The sequence below is a fragment of the Dipteris shenzhenensis genome, chromosome 32 (assembly GCF_047967505.1).
Source record: "Dipteris shenzhenensis isolate YYH24624 ecotype China chromosome 32, Dip_SZ_1.0, whole genome shotgun sequence".
Taxonomy (NCBI): Eukaryota; Viridiplantae; Streptophyta; class Polypodiopsida; order Gleicheniales; family Dipteridaceae; genus Dipteris; species Dipteris shenzhenensis.
The window spans coordinates 30,044,043-30,065,431 of record NC_141627.1 but is presented as its reverse complement, the minus strand read 5'-3'; the positions used below and the strand labels follow the sequence as shown (position 1 = coordinate 30,065,431).

At 42.3% G+C, this 21,389-nt stretch overlaps 1 pseudogene across 1 annotated transcript; it reads right to left on the bottom strand.

Annotated features, from left to right (window-relative positions):
• Positions 1-15,747: 15,747 nt before the first annotated feature.
• LOC147880590 (respiratory burst oxidase homolog protein F-like) lies at positions 15,748-20,719 on the bottom strand (annotated as a pseudogene). Its single transcript, XR_015540553.1, has 13 exons — positions 20,020-20,719; positions 19,760-19,919; positions 19,633-19,681; positions 18,860-19,513; positions 18,366-18,749; positions 18,134-18,229; positions 17,918-18,033; positions 17,699-17,801; positions 17,375-17,611; positions 17,062-17,229; positions 16,727-16,855; positions 16,489-16,567; positions 15,748-16,321 (listed from the first exon to the last, which is right to left on the bottom strand). The product of XR_015540553.1 is annotated as a respiratory burst oxidase homolog protein F-like (transcript).
• Between the last annotated feature and the right edge of the window lie 670 nt (positions 20,720-21,389).

The window sequence follows — 21,389 nt, the reverse complement described above, 5'->3', positions numbered from 1 at the left end:
TGACGAGGGTGACGAGGGTACACATATACCTTCTCACTTTCAGCAAGACTATAGTCTCCCAGATGACGACGAGGGTATGGTCGACATGATGGATTCCATTTTTAGGGGCACTACATCCCATGTACACATGATGTCAGAGTCTGAGGTCAAAATGCGAGAGTTGCAATCAACACAATTGTACGAGGGTGCTAGGATGTCTAAACTACGTGCTTGTCTCTCAATCTTGAATCTACAACTAAAGTGGCAAATGGAGAGGAACCTCCTCCTGGTATGAAGAGGCTATCGATCTTTCACGAGCTTCCTTATTGGGGTCAGTTACAAATCAATCATCTCTTGGATCCCATGCATATCTTCAAGAATGTGGGGGCTACTATTTGGGCACACTTGGTTGGTTCCAAGGACTCGAGAGGAGTGCGAGAAGACTTGCATGCTATGAATAGGATGTCTCGTTTGTGGCCCCAAGTGCATGCTTCGGGAAAAGTTATCCTCCCGAAAGCAACGTGGATCCTCTCTACGAGGGAGGAGGCAGCGGTCAAGGCAGACATTGCCTCTTTTAAAACACCGACAGAGTACATGCGTTGCTTGAAAGGAGAATTTTCAAAGGACAATAAGCTTAGTGGGCTCAAGTCCCATGATTGGCACAAGGTCTTACAGGTATTCTAAGTAGAATTAGTGTACTGATAATCGTGATGCATTAGTGTAATTATTATTATGTTATATTGTTGACATGACTTCATTGTTGCTTTGATAGTTCATCCTCCCAATTACAATAAAAGGGTGCTTATAAGAAGATGTTAGAAATGCTATATTCAAGATCTGTGGTATTGTGAGGTATGCTTACTATCAAATCGCATTATGTATTTTCTTCATGGACATGTGAAATAGGTGGATATCTCAAATATCATACATATGCATGGACATGTGAAATAGGTGGATATCTCAAAAAGAGATCTCTATATCGAGCATCGAGAAGGCTAGGGTGGAATTCATCGAAGCCGTATGCTTGCTTGAGAAGCACTTTCCCTCGAGCAATATGACAACTCAAGTCCACTTGCTTGTGCACATAGTTGATGAGGTGGCTATAGCAGGTACCGTTCATAGTCAATGGATGTTTTTTCTCGAGCGGTTTATGAAAACTTTAAAGGGATTTGTAAGACAAAGAGCAAGATTGGAAGCAAGCATGGCAGAGGGATGGCTTGTGCAAGAGTCATTAGTATATATCACAGAGTTTCTTGCATCCACGGATCCTGATATACTACAAGCTTGGCACAACAAGGATGATGATTGCATCGTTGGCGAGGTTCCCCAAGGAAAAGGGATTGAAAGAAAGATGAGCGAAGAGCAAATGGAGAAATTCAATAAGTTTTGTATCCTCAATAGCCCTGAGATGCAGAAGTGGATTGAGAGATATGAAGTGGCCAAAGCAGAAAGAATAAATGCAAGGACGAGATTCAGAGTAATGTACAGGCAATCACAACCATATCCATGGGATCTGGCTCTTCTCCCTACTCACATGTCACTTGATTGGCTACAACTGGCTCTACGTAAAGCCGAACGTGATGGAGAGACAATAAATGAGCACGAGCGAGAGTTATCATCTGGATGTATGGTGCATGTAAGTTTCTTACCTCTTGACGTAATTAAGTAATTATTTGTGGCAATATATGCTATAAAATAGATGCATTTTCATTGTTTTAATGATGCTCTTTTACAGTACAAAAAGTACATTGCATTATGGTCATATGGATAACATTTTCTCGTGGAACGCATCGATTCAAAGAGAGTCACGTATGATTGTGGAGTCATGGCTAACTTCACACAAGATAGCTAAGCAAGTGCTTCAGATACCAATCTTCTCTCCTCACAGTTGGATTATTGTGGAACCATACACGACATCTATGAAATTGATTTCAGACAATTTACTATTTTCATTCTTGATGTAAAATGGTTTAGAACTACTTACAACGGTCCCCATGCGAGAGTGAGAAAAGATAGTAGCGGTCTCTTTGCAATAGACTCCACCAAACATTGGACCGATGAAAGTGATACTTTTGTTGTTCCCGAGCACTGTGAGTAGGTGCATACTAATGATTTAATTAGTCGAAGCTTTCATTTTTAAAGTCCATTGATACATGTACTTGAGCATAATTTCATATATATAATTGACAACATTTGGCACCCATCTTCAATATAGGTGGTTTTTCATCCGGATCGTTCTGATCCAAGATGGTGGTACGTGATCCAAGTTGCACCACGAAGTAAGCAAATTTTTGAAGATCGAGAGGTGGATATGGAGATGTCACTACCAATGCCGGATCCAATTGATGAATCTAGCGAAGAAGATGTAGATCACCATATGAGCCAAGAGGAAGATGCGCATAATGACATCGCACGAGAGGAGGATGGAGATCACGATATTGAGCAAGAAGACAACAATCATGAAGAATCACCACACTTAAGCTTTATTGAAGAAGATGATCAAATACTTTTAGGTGAACATATGATGCTAGAGTACGATGTTGATAGGAGATCAACTCGGTATAGAGTTGGAGATAGACTTGTTTGGCGCCTTAAACTTGGCTCAAGATGAAACAATTGATGTAAATGCTCTTAATTTTATTTTTCTCATCTCAAACTTGGACATGAATATATGAGCTTCAAAGGCTTGATGTACATGCTCTCATTTTTTTATTCTCTATGAGCTCAAACATGTATGAAAATTTAAAAAAATTTGTCATTGAAAAACACTAACTTTTAAGGCCTATTAAAAAAAAAAAACCTCTCTAGAAAAACGTCGCTATAAATTTGTATATCAGTGTCGCTATATAGCGACACTTAAAAGTCGCTATATAGTGACTTTTATAAAGGTCGCTATATAGCGACTTTTAGCAACAGTCGCTATATAGCGACGATTTAGGAAACTCGCTTTTCATACCGAAGATTAACGCTAAGCGGGCGCTAAACATCGGTACGTAAACGTCGCAATAGGATCCGTGTGTAGCAGTGTTCATTGCTTTCTTCCACTCATGCTTGTGATGAGCACTGTGGGGCTGGCCCCTTGGTGGTTGACCTCCCTCTCTCTTGGAAATCTCAGCTCTATATTGGGCATATTCCCTCTTGATTTCCTCTAGTTCCAATTGAGTGGTGTGGAACTTTTGCTGCATTATTTCCAAGTATCATAACAATCTTTGACTTGGCCCATTTATCTGTGAACTGAACATTGGGGGGATTGGGATACTTAGCATGAACAACAGCGAGGGTCTCATCAACCAACTTTTTTGAATGGTCTTTGTAGTGAATAAAGCAATCTCTGTAGTTTTTTAGCAATTATAGAGTGCATGAAGGCCATGATGTCCTTCCCTCGTGCATCCATCAAGATGCCTCTTGTCTGAGTGATCTCATAGAAGATCATACCATCACCCTCTAGCACGTCTGCATCATCTGAATCATCCCTGTCCCCACCACTACCCCCCACAAAGCACTATGCCATGCATCCCCCACTACTCTCATTGCTACTATGCCTACTGCCCTATTGTGTCGAGCTAGTACACTGGCCACTCGTAGCTAGAGAACCAACTCTTGACTGCATGGGAGTACACTAGCCACTTGCAGCTAGAGAAGTGACTCTCGATGGCATGGGAGTATGCCGACAGCTCTTTGAGGTAGAAGAAACTCTTAACAATAGGGGGGAAAGGGACTCAGCTTTGTATCCGGCTGAGCTATCTCAACGCCACTGGGGTAATCTTAGCTGGTGTGGGGTTGGGGTGGTTTGGAGTTTATACTGCTGACTCCTAGGGGGTGTTTGTAGTACCCGTCATGTATGTGTATAACTCCGCAGGAGTGGGAGGGTGCCCCAAAATGTTATATAACTCCTGAAAGATGCCATCCCGAAGATCAAGTGAGGCTGAAGAGCTTCTTGGTCACATGATGAACTAAAGAAAAGAAAAGAAGAAGATTACCATCGAGCATGTCCTCGTCATGAGATCCAAAAGAAAAACTAGAGTGAGAGCCTGACATTGAGCAAGCATTTACAGACTCTTGCATTCTTTGAATTAGAGTGATAGAAGTCTATATCTGCTTGCTCAATGTCAAGCTATTGAAGCTTCATGTGGGGAAAAAGAGAGAAGGAAAGAGACAAAAAGAGAGAAAAAGAGAGAAGAAAAGAGAAGGAAAGAGAGGAGAAAGGAGAGGAAAAGAGAGGAGAAAAAGAGAGAAAAAGAGAGGAGAAAAAGGAGAAAAGAGAGGAGAAAAAATAGAGAAAAAGAGAGGAGATAAGAGAGAAAAAGAGAGGAGATAAGAGAGAAAAAGAGAGAAAGTGAAAAGAGAAAAAGTGGGGAAAGAGAGAAAAATAGAGGAAAAGAGAGAAGAAAAAAAGAGAGAAAAAGAGTAAAAAAGAGAGACGAAAAGAGAAGGAAAGCCTACTACACACGGATCCTATAGCGAAGTTTAGGTATCAATGTTTAGCGCACGCAGGGCACTAATCGTCAGTATTGGAAGCGTGTCTCATAAAGCATCGCTATATAGCGACTTTAGGTAAATGTCGCTATATAGCGACCATTTCTAAAGTCACTATATAGCGACGTTTATCAAAATTGTAAGTGTCGCTATATAGCACATACATGTTTGATCTTTTGAGAGAATAAAAGTATGAGAGCATGTACATCAAGCCTTTGAAGCTCATATATTTATGTCCAAGTTTGAGATGTCATTATGCGCATCTTCCTCTTAGCTCATATTGTGATCTTCATCTTCTTTGCTAGATTCATCGGGATCAATTGGATTCGGCATTGGTAGTGGAATCTCCATATCCACATCTCTATCTTCAAAAATTTGCTTCCTTCGTGATGCAACTTGGATCACGTACCACCATTTTGGATTAGAACGATCCGAATGAAAAACCACCTATATTGAAGATGGGTGCCAAATGTTGTCAATTATATATATGAAATTATGCTTAAGTACATGTATCAATGGATCTTTAAAAATGAAATTTTTGATTAATTAAATCATTAGTATGCACTTGCTCACAATGCTTGGGAAGAACAAAAGTATCACTTTCATCGGTCCAATGTTTGGTGGATCTATTGTAAAGAAACCGCTACTATCTTTTCTCACTTTCGCATGGGGACCGTTGTAAATAGTTCTAAACCATTTTACATCAAGAATGAAATATTAAATCGTCTAAAATCAACTTCATAGATTTCGCATATATTGGTTCCATAATAATCCAACTATGAGGAGAGAAGATTGGTATCTGAAGCACTTGCTCGGCTATCTTGTGTGAAGTTAGCCATGACTCCACAATCATACATGACTCTCTTTGAATCGATGCCTTCCACATGAAAATGTTGTCCATATGACCATAATGCACTGTACTTTTTGTACTGTAAAAGAGCGTCATTAAAACAATGAAGATGCATCTATTTTATAGCGTATATTGCCACAAATAATTACTTAATTACGTCAAGAGGTAAGAAACTTACATGCATCATACATCCAGATGACTTGCTTGCACTCGTTTATTGTCTCTCCATCATGTTCGGCTTTATGTAGAGCCAATTGTAGCCAATCAAGTGACATGTGAGTGGGAGAAGAGCCAGATCATATGCATATGTGTTGGAACACTGAAAGGAAAGAGTAGAGTGGACACAAAATCAGAATACTTGCTTATGGAATGAAGAAAAGAGAGGTCCTTAAGTAGGCACCTCATACAAGGTCACTGACATCACTGATGACCTCAAAGCTCCACAATCATCTCCTCAATCTGCTCCTAGATTCACTCAATCATCCTATGTGGCTTTTCCACCACCTAACTGTGCCTCTAGCACTCACACATAGAAACATAAGGTGTGCCTGAGGCATACACCTTGAGATATCCCAACAAACCCCCCCTCAAGGAAATGCCTCAGGCTATGTCAAGGATACATCTAGTCTCATAGTTTCTCATGCCATCTCATGGTGGTCAAGGATAAATCTATGGCTAGGTTCTCATGCTAGCAAGGGTTCCCTTGGGTGTAACGTAAACAAAAAGGGATACAAACAGACCTTCCAATGGTTATCTCCCCTGCATGTACATGCACACAATGTCTACAGGAGGTACCATGGAACAAAACATACACATGGCCTACATCATATGGTGACCAGAGGTGTTTACAAAACACACAAAACACAATAGTTTAGTTTCATTCATTTTGGAGGACTATCCAGGCTGAGTACCTTGACATAAAAAGAGAGATCTGGAGCATACATAGAGATGTGTTTAAAATGCATAATCTTCAAAGGATGCCTCATCTTGTGGAGGCAAAATATCCATGTCAAGGCAAGGTCTTACCACATGGGCAGTGTCTAGTGCCTTATAAGATGGTACTATGATAGAACAAGTGGATCTGAAAGTCATATCCTTCAAGAGAACAATTATCTTGTCATCTCCATAGTTGTGTAGAGAAGCATATCTTAGGTATCTGACCTTCATCTTTTTCTTGTACTTGGAGTCAAATAAAAGTGCCATGAGAGGGTAGATCTCTGTAGTTGCTTCCTTTTTGGCAACCATTGTTTTGGCAATCTTCAACAAGGAAGTTAGGTTGGCATTTTCATCCTTTGTAGCATAACAAGACATTGCTTTATGTTTTGGCTTTTCACATATTTTGCATAAGCAAGCCATGAGAGGGTCTAACCCAGGTATTGGGCAGTGTCTTCTCTCTTACAGGGCCTAGAATAACAATTGAAATGCTTCAAAGTATAAGCATTTAATGTAGCAAAGTCTTGTGACCAATATTCAATCAATGATGCTTCTTCTTACATGCTTCATAGAAGTGACTAAAATGAATACTTTCCAATCAAAACCAGGTCTAGCAATTCAAAACAAAACTGAAGCCACACTTGTAGTGAATTTATTGAAAACTTCAAAAGACCAGAAATGCTAGAGTAGCATTTTATGTAGCATCATTTTCAAAAGCTTGTCAAAACTGTCAAAACTAGAGAGCTGAACTTGGAGGGCTCATAGCTCACTCTTCAAAGCAAAAGAAAGGGGGCTTTCTGAGGTAAAAGAAATCTGGTATACCACAGTAGATCCTCTGGGAAGAAGAGGCGAAAAAATGCGTCAGGTCGCCTTCTCCTTCTTCAACAAAGTCGGCTGGTTTTTCTCTGTTTTCTCCTTCAATATGTAGCCATTGCTGCTCAGATTTCAGCACAAGGTAGCTCTAGGATGGAGAAGCTTGCCCTAAAAGAAATTAGAGAAAGAAGGAGCAGGCGTAGAGAAAACGCAGCAAGAAGATTCGACAAAATTCGTACAATGGCGACCAACAGAGCTTGAAATTCTTCAATTGCTTGCAGCCCCAAATTCACCCCAACAAGAGGGATCTCCAGCTGGAAGGGCGTGGGAAATGGGTGAGAATCGGAGGAGAACAAGCTCAAGCAAATTTTTGGAAGAAGAGGGAGAGATGGTGAAGAAGAAGAAGAGGAAGAAGATGATGATGTGGCAAAAATGGGCTCAAGGAGGATCAAATGGCTCTGATACCATGTTGGAACACTGAAAGGAAAGAGTAGAGTGGACACAAAATCAGAATACTTGCTTATGGAATGAAGAAAAGAGAGGTCCTTAAGTAGGCACCTCATACAAGGTCACTGACATCACTGATGACCTCAAAGCTCCACAATCATCTCCTCAATCTGCTCCTAGATTCACTCAATCATCCTATGTGGCTTTGCCACCACCTAACTGTGCTTGTGGGCACCTAACTGTGCCTCTACCACTCACACATAGAAACATAAGGTGTGCCTGAGGCATACACCTTGAGATATCCCAACAATATGGTTGCGATTGCCTGTACATTACTCTGAATCTCGTCCTTGCATTTATTCTTTCTGCTTTGGCCACTTCATATCTCTCAATCCACTTCTACATATTAGGGCTATTGAGGATACAAAATTTATTGCATTTCTCCATTTGCTCTTCTCTTATCTTTATTTCAATCCCTTTTACTTGGCAAACCTCGCCAACGATGCGATCATCATCCTTGTTATGCTAGGCTTGCGGCATATCGGGATTCGTGGATGTAAGAAACTCTGTGATATATACTAATGACTCTTGCACAAGCTATCCCTCTGCCGTGCTTGCTTCTGGTCTTACTCTTTGTCTTACAAATCCCTTCTAAGTTTTCATAAACCACTCGAGAAGAAACATCCACTGATTATGAACGGTACCTGCAATAGCCACCTCATCAACTATGTGCACAAGCAAGTGGACTTGAATTGTCATAATGCTCGAGGGAAAGTGCTTCTCCAGCAAGCATACGGCTTCGATGGATTCCACCCTAGCCTTCTGGGTGCTTGATATGGAGATCTCTTTTCGAGATATCCACCTATTTCACATGCCCATGTAAGATATTTTCATAATCAGTCTACAGACTATTTAGCTTAAATTGAAGAAAATGCAATCAATGCGATTTGATAGTAAGCATACCTCACAATACCATTGATCTTGAATATAGCATTTCTAACATCTTCTTGTAAGCACCCTTTTATTGTAATTGGGAGGATGAACTATCAAAGCAGCAAAGAAGTCAAGTCAACAATACAACATAATCATAATTATGCTAATGCATGATGATTATTGGTACACTAATTTAACAGCTTAGAATACATGTAAGACCTTGTGCCAATTATGGGACTTGAGTCCACTAATCTTATTGTACTTTGAAAATGCTCCTTTCAAGCAATGCATGTACCCTATCGGTGTTTGAAAAGAGGCAATGTCCGCCTTGACCGCTGCCTCCTCCTTTGTAGAGAGGATCCACGTTGCTTTCGAGAGGATAACTTTTCCAGAATAATGCACTTGGGGCCACAAACGAGACATCCTATTCATAGCATGAAAGTCTTCTCGCACTCCTCTTGAGCCTTTGGAACCAACCAAGTGTGCCCAAATAGTAGCCCCCACATTCTTGAAGATATGCATGGGATCCAAGAGATGATTGATTTGTAACTGGCCCCAATAAGGAAGCTCGTGAAAGATCGATAGCCTCTTTATACCAGGAGGAGGTTCCTCTCCATTCACCCTCCAACCTTGAATACACTCACTTGCCTTCAAATATGGTAGTGGTGAATCAAGCTGACCTCCACGTGTCAGATGGTATAGCAAAAGGTATTGAGCATGACTTTCATAAACATTTTTCCTCGTATGTTTGGAGTAGTATGCAAGCGATTTCAAACCCGGTCCACAAATAGGACAAGCATGGTACCCACTTGTAACAAGTCCTACATGTGTGCATGAATGTGTTAGTATAAGACATGCGTGCGAAAGAGAGTCATAAAAGCATAATCCTATATTATACATGTAGAGATACAACCATGTACTTGCGCACTCTCCATATCCTAGGTAGTCATGCATGGTCCACATCATGCTTGTGTGCAATGGTTGAAACTCATGATTGCTAATGGCATTGTGTACCAACAGGCATAAATGATGACTGATGAAGACACAATGCTGGTGGCCACAGAAGCGTCGATGTGCAGTTCCTTTTTATGTGGCAATGTGGGCAGCGTGAAGTAGTTGACGTAGATCTGTACCTTGGCAACAAATATGTACGGGCAAGAGTAAACATGTTGTATGGGGCCTATTATACAGAGTGTACTGCAAGACCTTGTGCCAATCATGAGCTTACTATCCTTTGAAATTGCTCCTTTCAAGCAATGCATGTACCCTGTGGGTGTTTAAAAAGATGCAATGTTTGCCTTGACCGCTGCCTCCTCCCTCGAGAGGATCCATGTTGCTTTTGGGAGGATAGCTTTTCCCGAAGCATTCACTTGGGGCCACAAACGAGACATCTTATTCATAGCATGCAAGTCTTCTCACAATCCTCTCAAGTCTTTGGAACCAACCAAGTGTGCCCAAATAGTAGCCCCCACATTCTTGAAGATATGCATGGGATCCAAGAGATGATTGATTTGTAATTGACCCCAATAAGGAAGCTCATGAAAGATTGATAGCCTCTTCATACCAGGAGGAGGTTTCTCTCCATTCACCCTCCAAGCCTGAATCCAGTCACTTGCCTTCAAATATGATGGTGGTGGATCAAGTTGACCTCTACGTATGAGATGGTCCAGCGGAAGTACCGAGCATGACCTTCATAAGCATTTTTCCTCATATGTTTGGAGTATCGTGCAAGCGATTTCAAACCCGGTCCACAAATAGGACAAGCATGGTACCCACTTGTAACAAGTCCTGCACGCGTGCATGAATGTGTTAGTATAAGACATGCATGCGAAAGAGAGTCATAAAAGCATAATCCTATATTATACATGTAGAGACACAACCACGTACCTACGCACTCTTCATATCCTGGGTAGTCATGCATGGTCCACATCAAGATACCCCTAACCAAAATATCATTGGTATGTCTAGGAGCTCTAGAATAATCAAAGACCCGCACTCCTCTCCATAATATCTATAACTCCTCTATCAAAGGTGCCATGTACATGTCCATATTTTTCACCTTGTCCTTCCCTGGCACAAGTAGTGCAAGCATGAGGTGTCCCTTTTTTATTGTTAGCCATGGTGGGATATTGTAATTCACCACGACTATGGGCCATGTGCGCAAGATGTCGAGTGTAAGCTGAAAGGATTCACGCCATCCATGGTGAGCCCAAGATGTAAGTTGTGTGGCTCCCTTGCAAACTCCGGCCACTAATTGTCTATGTGCTTCCAAGCTGTACAATCTGCGTGAATCCTCAATGTGTCATCATTGGACCGATGACATACATGCCATGTCATCAAGTCTGCTATGGATTTGCATTGGAACATGTGCTATATTCTTGCAATGATGGGAAAGTGTCTCAAGACATTTACCAGTATCTGCTCACCCCCTGCAAGTCATCTTTATATCATTGTTCCCCACATTTTGGACAACTGGCCAAATCTCCATGCTCACAATGAAAGAGAATATAATCATTACGACAAGCATGGATGGTATCATAATCCATACCCACTATTGTTAGCGTCTTCTTCGCTTCATCTCTTGATTCGGGCATGGTATTTGGTGCACGCAACATCTTCTGGAGCAAACCTATCACAATTCAAACATACATAGGCTTCGAATAATTATGATTCGGTATACTAATCCATACATGATGATTCTCAAAACAAACAATATCCAAATAATGAGTCAAATTAATGCAGGAGCTAACCTCATTAAGGCCGAAACACTTGTATCCGACCACCCATACTTTGCTTGCAGACTCAAGATTGAGAGACAAATAGTACCATACCCTCGTTATCATCCGGGAGACTATAGTCTTACTCAAAGTGTGAAGGTATATGCATACCCTCGTCAGCCTCCTCGTTTTATTTTAAGATTTCGTGTAAATATAAGATCTTGTCTCAAGGTTTCGTATCATAATGGTATCCAATATTAACCACGAACTCAAATAGCTTTAACTTGTCGATAATCCATCAACACGTGTAACACCAATGGTGGGTACTGGTTCAGGCTCCTCCCCATACATCTGCAAGTGGCTTAATCTTTCTCTCTTTTTCTTTTATGCTCATATGCTCATGCATAAGAATAAGCATATCCTTTCTCTCTTCTTTCTCTTATGCTTATGCTCTTGTTCCCTCTTCTTTCTCTTATGCTTATGCTTATGCATGAGTATATGTCTCCTTCTCCTCTTTTCCTCTCTCCTTCTCCTTCTCCTTCCCCCTCTTTCGATCTCTTTTCATAAGCATATGTATTTGCCTATGCTTAATCTTTCTCTCTTTTCTTTTATGCTCATATGCTCATGCATAAGAATAAGCATATCCTTTCTCTCTTCTTTCTCTTATGCTTATGCTATTTTTCCCTCTTCTTTCTCTTATGCTTATGCTTATGTATGAGCATATGTCTCCTTCTCCTCTTTTCCTCTCTCCTTCTCCTTCTCCTTCCCCCTGTTTCGATCTCTTTTCATAAGCATATGTATTTTCCTATGCTTAATCTTTCTCTCTTTTTCTTTTATGCTCATATGCTCATGCATAAGAATAAGCATATGCTTTCTCTCTTCTTTCTCTTCTTCCTCTTTTTCCCTTTCTTTTCCTCTCTTTTCTCCTCTCTTTCCTTCTCTCTTTTTCCCCACATGAAGCTTCAATAGCTTGACATTGAGCAAGCAGATACAGACTTCTGTCACTCTAATTCAAAGAATGCAGGAGCCTGTAAATGCTTGCTCAATGTCAGGTTGTCACTCTAGTTTTTCTTTTGCATCTCGTGATGAGGGCATACTCGATGGTAATCTTCTTCTTTTCTTTTCTTCAGTTCATCATGTGGATGGGAAGCTCTTCAGCCTCACTTGATCTTCAAGATGCCATCTTTCGGGAGTTATATAACATTTTGGGGCACCCTCCCACTCCTGCTGAGTTACACACATACATGATGGGTACTCTAAACATCCCCAGGGGTCGGTAGTATAGACTCCAAACCACCCCAATCCCACACCAGCTAAGATTACCCGAGTGCAGTCGAGACAGAGCCCAGCATGCTATAGAGCTGAGCCCCTTTTCCCCCTGTAGTCAGGAGGCCCTTCTGCCTCGGAGAGTCAGTAGCATACTCCAGTGCAGTCAAGAGTTGCTTCTCTAGCTCTACAAGTGGCTAGCATACTAGCTCGACAAGGCAAGGCAACAGGCATAGTAGCAGGGAGAGCAGTGGGGGATGCGTGGCACAGTGCCTTGGGGGGGTAATGGTACAGGCAGGGATGATGCAGACATGCCAGAGGAGGGTGATGGTACGATCTTTTGTGACATCACTCAGACAAGAGGCATGGATGCATAGGGGAAGGACATCATGGCCTTCATGCACTCTATAATTGCTAACAACTACGGAGATTGCCTTATAATGTTCAATTCACATATAAATGGGCCAAGTCAAAGATTGTTATGATACTTACCAATAAGACATATTCGCTTAAGAGGAAGGCACTAGCCGAGATTGCCAGGAGAGAGGGAGTTCAACCACTAAGGGGCCAGCCCCATACCACTCACAAGCATGAGTGGAAGAAAGCAATGAAGGAAGCGAAGGTGGACTCCAGTCTACAGCATGTGGAGGCACGAAGGATCCAAATGGAGCAATATGGAAAGATGCATTTTAGAGCAGGGGGTGTTGAATCATGGGAGGCCCAATTTGTAAGTATGGATCTCAAATTATATTGTGTTTATGTGGTTTATTAGGAGGTTGTTTCTTTGTACTAACCCCTCTGCAAATTGTGTCATCTTGCAGCTTGATATCGTGGGCAGGTACACTACTCTTGTTGAGATAGCCTACCACTGCCACCATCACAGAGGAGCTACATGAAGGCACTTCTATGATGACGGGTTGATTACTGAGGAGCAGTATATCCAGGCTACTAGAGCACCCCCCCAAGTATTTAAAAGTAATTAAATAATGTCAATATTGTAAATAAAGATTTGATTTTTCATACATTGATACATGTTGTCCCTTGTTTATAGGGCCCTAGGATTGATCAGGAGGAAGAAGATGAGGAAGAAGGGAGCAAGGATGCGGAAATCTTAGATTAGTTCTAGAAGTAGTGCTAGCTATTCTTTTTTGTACTTGAAGCCATTGGCTTGGCATTGTGCCTCTCTTGTATATACACTCGTCTTATTTTTTGTACTTGAAGCCATAAGACGTGGCTTGGCTTCATGCTATATATACATACAAGCACTTTTTGGGTTATAAATTCATATACACTCCTTTTATTTTTTTGGTTTTCAATTTCCTTGTGCAACATTCTATCAATGAATGCCTTAATTGTGAACTAAAATTTTTGGAGTTGTAATGTTTTATTCGAAATTGTAATTGTTAGCTATAGGCGTGCTTGGAATCGTGCAAATTAAAATGCGGTTGGGTGTAAGAATTGAATTACACAATGTGGAAATGGAATTCTTGTAACCACATAGCATACACAACGTACACAACATTTTGTTCAACCACACGAAATTCTGCTTTTATAAAAAAAAAGATTTTGTAGAGCATCTATAAGCGCGTCTATGTATGTGTCTTTCTATTTTTTTTAATTTTTTACAAAGTATCTAAAAGCACATATATAGGCGCATCTGTTTGTTATATAGATGTGCCTATAGATGCGGGTCTGTAGACGCACAAATAGACGTGCTCGTAAGTTTTTTTTAAGTTAAGGAAACGCGTCTGTGTGCACGTCTATGGGTGCTTTCTGTTGTTGTGAGACCAATGATGTCTCCTCTTAATTGATGTTATTCATATTGTTATAGTTGTACTATCCCCTCGAGGAGTCCACTACTAAGAAACCCTAGGTTTCAAGGGGTATTAAAAAAACCCAATCTTATTAAAATTTCCCTGAAAGTTAAAGTAAAATACCCCTCCTTTTGAATGCATGTGATACAAAAAAAATTTGAGATATGAGCCCCCTGAGACTATCCCAAGTTAGACGTTTGTTCGAGGCAGTAGATGTACACACAATTATTTGTGATAAAATTAGAAAGCTAATAAGTTACAAGACCCAAAATCCATTGACTTCATTTCAAGAGTAGAAATGACATTAAGGGAACATGATGGCAAAAATCTGTGAGGCTGAGCTAGTTGGTTAATGCAATAGAAATGGATTTCAAAAGGATCAGTGGCAGGCATTCTCAAAGTGATCATCGGCTTGAGAAGAAACTTAAGGGAATACTTGGTTTTTGTGAGAACAAGTCCCACATTCGAAAATGCATCCGAATGGAGAACTCGACGGAAATAGTCTCTTCTTCTCTAGCGTAAGAGATAGTTTGCATTACATTTGCGGTCTTTGGTAAGACTGCCATAGGAAACGCTACAGTGAGCAATAAGAAAGCCAATTCTTGTTAAACAAGAATTGGCTAATATAGACAAAAGGCCAAGACAAGTTTTGTTACTTCAGCTCTTGCCTCAATTAAAACTAGCGAGACTCATAATCTACAATCTGCATCGTCTCGACATTTCCATGGTGTTGTATGATTGGGTTGTTTGGACTATTGCTTTATTTGAGACTCCTAATCACAGCCTTGTAGACTAAAAGCACGAGGTCATGGAGAGATGGATTGAGTAAGTTACATGTGACGAGAAGAGACAGAGGGTTGATGTAACTGAGTTTCTTCTAAAGACACACAATGGTTTGATTAAATCCAAAGGCCCACATTGTTTCAATCATCCTAAGTGCCAAAATGAAAACCTCTCATTAATATGTGTGTTTTTGTGTGTGTGTGTGTGTGTATGTATGTATGATGTACACACACATATAGATGTGTGTTTGTATGTCTCTCTCTCTACATATATTTATTTATTTGTCCATTTTTTATATTTATATTGATATATATATATTTAACTTTTTCATTTTTTTATATTTATATGTATGTATGTCTCTCTCTCTCTCATTTGCCAATTAATGGTTTGTTGATGCACCTCTCCTATGGGAATGTACTGCTGGCGTGTAGATATGTCATCTAAGTCGTTGAGGCGCTTTGTCATGCTGACGACACGTTGACGAAGTGTGTTATCTCATTTGCTATTTTTCCGTGTGAAGGTGGGAGTTCCAACTTTCGAGTAGGGACGGGGAGATTTCTGTTAAGAGTAGTTGTCCAGCAAATGACAGCATCTAGCTGGGGCTGGGCCTACGAATGAACAACTGTAGTATACAACAATGCATCATCACAAGAAGCACAATTATACTCTTCTGGAACGCTGAAAAGTCACTATATTTTCGGACATCCGTTTGGTTGCATGAAATCCGTTTTCTTGGATTTGTTCCTTGCCGGCGGTGGAAAAATGGTGTGCTTTGGACGTATGTGAATATGACCGGTGCCTTTAGAACATCTCTCCCGCAGGGATCACTGCAATTCGTGTCCAGGCTTCTTGAAGACGAAAAGTATCTCTTCAGCAGCGAGCTCTGCAATTCGTGTCAAGGCTTCGTGAAGAAGTAATATCTTTCTTCTCGTCAGCCGTGACAAGTCTTCATGAGTGCGTCATATGAGGACTCCGCGCCATTGGCTCCAAATTGACATTGGAAACTTGGGAGGCGATTTTCCTGAGTAAATCTATTGCCGGATCTATTGCTAGAAATGAGAGATATCACGAGAGAAAATGTTGTTGGCTGAGATGGTTAAATCAATTACAGTATTTGCATCAATGAAGCAGTCGCAATCCACGATCTGAGTTTTCATTCCTTCGACGATAGTGGGAAAGATGTGGACGTTAGAAGTTTTCCTTGTGAAAATCGAACCGCGTGCCGTAATTGGTAGAGTATTTTTCATTATATTGTTGTGCGAGAGAGCGTAGCTCGAGGGCCAGAACGGGAGCTCCGCAGTAAAAGACACCTACAAAGAAAGCCGTCGTGATCAAGTGTTCCAATCCATTACCAAAAGGTAGAAAACTGTGTGTGTTTTTGTGCGCGCCATGATCACATTATTCAGTTTGGTGAAACGCGCATGCTCAATCAACAACCACCCGCAATATATCTCATACAGCAACTGCGCATCTTTACCGATTCGGGACCCCTTGTGGTTCGCAGCCATCTTCGAGAATACTTTTCTCCAGTTGGGCCTGCCCAAATGCGTCCGAACCTGCCCGCCCAACAACAACAACAATGCAATTGTTTAGCTGGTGCTTAACTTTGCATCCGACTCTCAAATTAATGCAGCTGTAGCATCGCAGTGTCCGATCGATTCAACAGCCCCCATGAAAAGGTAACTCGTTGACCTGCTGCAAATATATATGCTTACCCTAGTCCCTGACAAAATATCCACTCCGTTCTTAGCTTGATTCAGTGCTTGCAGCATTGTTATCAGGGCAGACCGCGCATCTCCTTCCTCATACACACTCGTGAGGTAATTGTGCAGCTCGATCACACCCTGATAAAGCATAGAACGGTCGCTATAAGCTCATTGTAAGTCTCAATCACAAAGTGTACGAAATTACAACAGCGTTTTAATGCTAGCTTTGATCGGTTTATGTTCTACATTGTCTCAGTCTAAGTCACGATCTGAAGACTGATTCAGGTTAGTGTTAAATTAGCACTCAGAAGCATGGCTCACAGCATATGCTTATTCCACTCTACCTTCTGATCGTATTCCGCTACTTCGTTCATGATTCCCTTGAACCAGTCGAAGGAGCCCTGCTCTCTGGTGACCCAGTAGAAATAAGAACATGGCGTTCCCACATTTTCCTTCTTCCGTCTTGCAGAACCCTCTGCTTGGTTTTGATTGTCAATGTTTGGGTTGGAGTCCTGCATTGCTCAGAAATCATAAACAGTCGCTGTGGAGCAGTCCTAGACTTGTGGGCTTCACCGACCTGTTCGCATAATCTAACAGACACCATTTGAAACTCTAAATTATTGCGCTCATCAACTTCGAGCAAATGTTGATGTTTACCTGCTCGCCTGCAAGTCTCGTGTTGTTAAGTATATCCTTGAGAATACTGATGAAAGGCGTTGCTCCGATGCCCAGCCCTATCAAAAGCATCACGTCGTACTTCTTATAGTCTTGTGCTGGGGCTCCGTAAGGCCCATCAATTAGGATTCTGGGGAGCTTCATTTTCTGCTTCTCGCCTTCCAAACTACAGTCCGCTCTCAATAGCCCGCTTCTTCCACCATTTGGTGGTTCGCAGACCTAGTCAGTGGCAAGTCAGGCCACCATCAGCGTCTCTAACAAGAAAAACACAATGCGACGGGCCAAAATCTAGAGCTGTACTCATACCTCTGAGAAAACCCTCGTGAGTTCCTGAGTCCAGTCGCCTGCGGTGCGGATGTGTACGCTGACGTAATTGTCCGCGGGTGCAGATGTGATCGAAAACGGGTGCCTACAAACCCGCCGGAATGTTTGTATAGTCGTCAGGTACAAACATTTTTAGTCGCTTCCAGTAGATAAAAATTCGTGATGGAAGTTCGATAGCTGAGGGAGGAGGCTCATAATTACCACTCGAACGGAGAGACATCCGGGCACTTGACGAAGATGTATTGGCCACTCTTATACCTGAACCCCTGCGGTTTCATCATGTGCAACGCGAGAACGTTCCCAGGATAGACGGCCACCTGCAAGATAGGGCATGATAATAAAATTTCCCGGCATGCTTCAGCTCCTATTCATGTCGGCGACCTAGACACAGTTCTTATATATACGAGGGTAGATTACCTTCAGGATCTTCACACCCTGGTAGCCAGATCTCATTGCTCGTAAGATTCGCTCACCTATATAGATTAAGATTGGAACGGAAAGGTACATCCATGTCTGTGGCAGCGACCCACATGAAAGACGTGATCAGATGCAGCGGAATCCAATGGGTTATAATTATCCGTTTTTCTTTACTCCAGAAAACTTCATGGGCAATGAACACACCGTATTTGATCCAGAAAAGAAGACTGACCGTTTTCTGGTACATCTGATGGCTTAGGATCAGGAACATCCCGTGGATGAAGAGGCATATGTACACAATGACGAACAAATGGTGCGAGTACCAAAACGCATTAAAGCCAGTCACTCTCTGGAATGGCTTGGGAAGCTTCACCAAGCTTCGTCTGAACCAGCGTGTGGCCAACGTGAAAGCAATAAACATCAAGACCACCATTATGATTCCCGTTATGCCCTCAGTGCTGCGCAGGAAGTACCCATACGTTGGTCTTTTGTTGTGGAAGTCCTGCTGAATCAACATGAACTTGTCTGCAGGAGCATCGATAATCCTTGGGAAGTCGCATGAAAGGTGAACACCTGCGTGAATAATCACTCCTCCCGTTATTCCCAGAGCGATTATCTGTGAAGCACAAAGTTGCACAACAAAAAATTCAACATGAAGGTCAGGGATCAAAGCCATATCCAACATGCTGGTGGTGGGGGAGCAATGCAGCATTAATCGTTGCTTGCCTTGTGGAAGTTAAGATTGTCGTCGAACGGAATGAGAGTGCCCAATCTTGTGTTACGTAGCCAAGTGATTGTATTTCTACATACAGGAAGTAGAATGAGAGCCATATTGAGTTTCAGCGTTTCTGCGGCTCCTTTTGCATAGCACAGGCAATACCCCATCACTTGAAACGCATCCCTATTTTTATACTGGATGAATTTCCACGTGAACAGTCCTGCCATAGCAGCAATCCACAACAGAAGAACCCAAATTCTCTTCCAGTTGTCTACTACATAATGCTTGCTCCTGCGAAACCATCTGTTGAATAGGCTCCTTCTGGGCGCGGGCGTCAGGTTTTGGCTCAAAGCTTGGCTGTAATTCAGACTATGGCTGTAGTTCATGTATCCATTCCCCCTAGAGTCTTGAAGCAGCAGGGACTCTAGTTGCCACATCTGCAGCAAGAGCAAATTACATCATAGGTGAGTCTTTGCTGCCCAATCTGTTGATGAATTAGCGGGCGAAAAATTATAGAAGCACGTCGAATCTGAGTTTGGATGTATTGCCTCAATCTCCCCAAGCTGATCTGGATCAAGTTCTTCCATGATCAATGCAGCGTACTCCTCTGCTTGCTCCTTCAACCTGGACAGTCTATTTGCTGAGGCGCTGAGCATGATAAGCTGCACTTCGTTCAACGAAGGGACTATTACTTTTAGCATTTAGACACATCATGCCTAGAGAACTGAATAAATCCCTCTGAACAACATGAATAAAATTACATATGTGCACTAAACTGTACCTGTTTCACCTCCTCCTCGGTGATACGGCCATCTGCATTCCTATCCACCCTGTAGGTCAAAGCTATGGCATTAACGTGATGTGGAAGGCTAGCAATGCAACAAAAGCAACTTATGATAAATCCTTACATTTCGAAGAAAAGCTGCAGCCGCTTGTCGAAGCTTTCATCTGTAAGCTCCAGCCAATAGTCACGAAGCTCGTCTCTGTTGATACTTTGTACCTTCTGGCCTCTTTTTCGAGCAAGAGCATCAAAAAGCTCCGCGGCGAAGTCCTTGGATTCTTTCATCCCTGCAAGTCCCTAAAAGGTGTGAGCATTCGAATGTGTGGCTCAGCTAAAACAAGAGTAGCTTCTCATGGAAAGACTACAAGGAGCGCCTCGAGCGATTACCAATGCATGGCCCAAAATCAGCACGACCAAGCAATCCCTCCGGTGAAGCGAGGTTGTAGAAACGATTTTCCACAGTCTTCCACATGGCATCAGGATCCACATTGCCGGTTGCTTCTGTTATAAACCTCAATCTTCTCAGAGCTTGTTGGGCAGCAGACTGGCTCCTATCCAACTTGGAAGGTCTCCGTCGACGCGATGAATGCCTGGTTGGAACCGTGCTCGTGTTAAGGTCTCCTAGTCGGGATGTCGCAGTCACATTATTCAGAGAGAACCGGTTCAATTCGTTCTTCAATTCTTGAGAATATGCCTTGATTTCTTGCGAGAAAGCTTTGATGCGTGCTGAGGCATTGCGCCCCAGCGAGCCTCTGAGAGAGGTCTTCTTCTGCCAGGCGTCAGCAAGTAATCTGGACTCAGGATCATCGCTCGTTGGGATAACGCTATGGACCCGAATGGAATTATCTTCTTGTACGTCCAGGGTAAGCTCTAAATATTCCTGATCATCCTCATCATCCAGGTGGGTACTTTGAGCAGGAAGGCGAGCACTTTCACTGAGATTCTGTTGATGGGAGAGGATACCAGAATTGTGCAGGTGGAGGGCCTGATCGAACGAAAGGCTTCGCGACGAACCGATGCGGTGAGGGCTGGGAGCTTGTGAAGATGACAAGCGATCGGATCCAATCCTCATGCTTGAGAGCTGAGATTTGTTCAAGCCCAAGCGATCAAGAAACACGGAGGGCTGCAGGAACTCTGCTTCTCGCTTACGCAAGGCCAAGCGGGCACGAAGCTTGTTCAATCTCCCTTCTCCGCCTACTCTTTGTGTCTCTCTCACAGCTAGCTTGCTTGCCGGGGGCAAGCAAGCTTTTCTCTCGCTGGCTCGCTCGCTCGCTCTCGCTCTCTGTCAATTAAATATACACACACCCTCTCTGAGTCTGTGTCTCTCTCATAGCTTGGGGGCAAACACGGGATCCTTGTCTCTTCCTCGCTGTGTGTGTGGGTGTGGGTGTGCCTGTGTGTGTGTCTCACGCACACAGAGGCAAGCAAGCTTCTCTCTCTCTCTCTCTCACAGGTACGTACACACACACAGATCACACAGACGTCGATGAAGAACTGCAGCTCAATTAAAGCCGGGGGAGAGCTGACCGTCTCTGTTTCTGTCGCTCACATGCGTCTCTCTCGTTTTCTCTTAGGCTGTAAGAGTTCAAGGGCGTGCATGCGACGTTCATCGTCAAGAATTGTTCAGTGTGTGTTTGCAGCGTGCATGGTGAGCATTACGGAGGTTTGTGGTGCTTTTATACCAATCTCGCAGTCCTTGTTTTCTAAAACTAAATTCAAAGAGAGAATTTTATTATGTAACATAAGGTTGAAAAGAT